The sequence below is a fragment of the Etheostoma spectabile genome, chromosome 4 (genome assembly GCF_008692095.1).
Source record: "Etheostoma spectabile isolate EspeVRDwgs_2016 chromosome 4, UIUC_Espe_1.0, whole genome shotgun sequence".
Lineage (NCBI taxonomy): Eukaryota > Metazoa > Chordata > Actinopteri > Perciformes > Percidae > Etheostoma > Etheostoma spectabile.
The window spans coordinates 181,579-182,211 of NC_045736.1; the positions used below are offsets into that span (position 1 = coordinate 181,579).

The 633-nt window shown below is 36.8% G+C and overlaps 1 protein-coding gene across 1 annotated transcript in view; it reads right to left on the reverse strand.

Annotated features, from left to right (window-relative positions):
• Positions 1-633, reverse strand: part of htr2aa (5-hydroxytryptamine (serotonin) receptor 2A, genome duplicate a) — a 121,073-nt gene that overhangs the window by 4,683 nt on the left and 115,757 nt on the right. The gene's annotated exons all lie outside the window — the stretch shown is intronic.

Here is a 633-nt window from a genome sequence, read left to right on the forward strand (position 1 = left end):
TAGGCAATATTATCAGGAAGCACTCCATAAACTTTCATTGTTATGCAGATGACACTCAATTATATCTATCAATCAAGCCGGATGAAACTAATCAGTTAGCTAAACTTTAAACGTGCCTTCAGGATATTAAAACCTGGATGACCTGTAATTTTCTAATGTTAAACTCAGATAAAACTGAAGTTATTGCTCTGGGACCCAAGCACCTCCGTGACGCATTATACAAAGAGATAGTTACTCTGGATGGCATCACCCTGGCCTCCAGCACCACTGTGAGGAATCTTGGAGTTATCTTTGATCAGGACATGTCCTTTAATTCCCACATCAAGCAAATTTCAAGGATTGCCTTTTTCACCTACGTAATATTGGAAAAATCAGGAATATCCTGTCTAAAAATGCTCAAAAAAGTCCATAAAAACTCTTCAGCTGATCCAGAATGCTGTCCTTGTAAATTCTGGAGTGTGGTCTAGACCTACTCTATCTGTAAAGTGCCTCAAGATAACTCTTGTTATGAATTGATACTATAAATAAAATTGAAATTGAAATTCAAAGTAGAGGCTTGGAAATTTACTTAACATATAAAAGTAAAAGTAGCCTTGCAAATGACCATGCTACCTGGACCAGACAGATGTTACT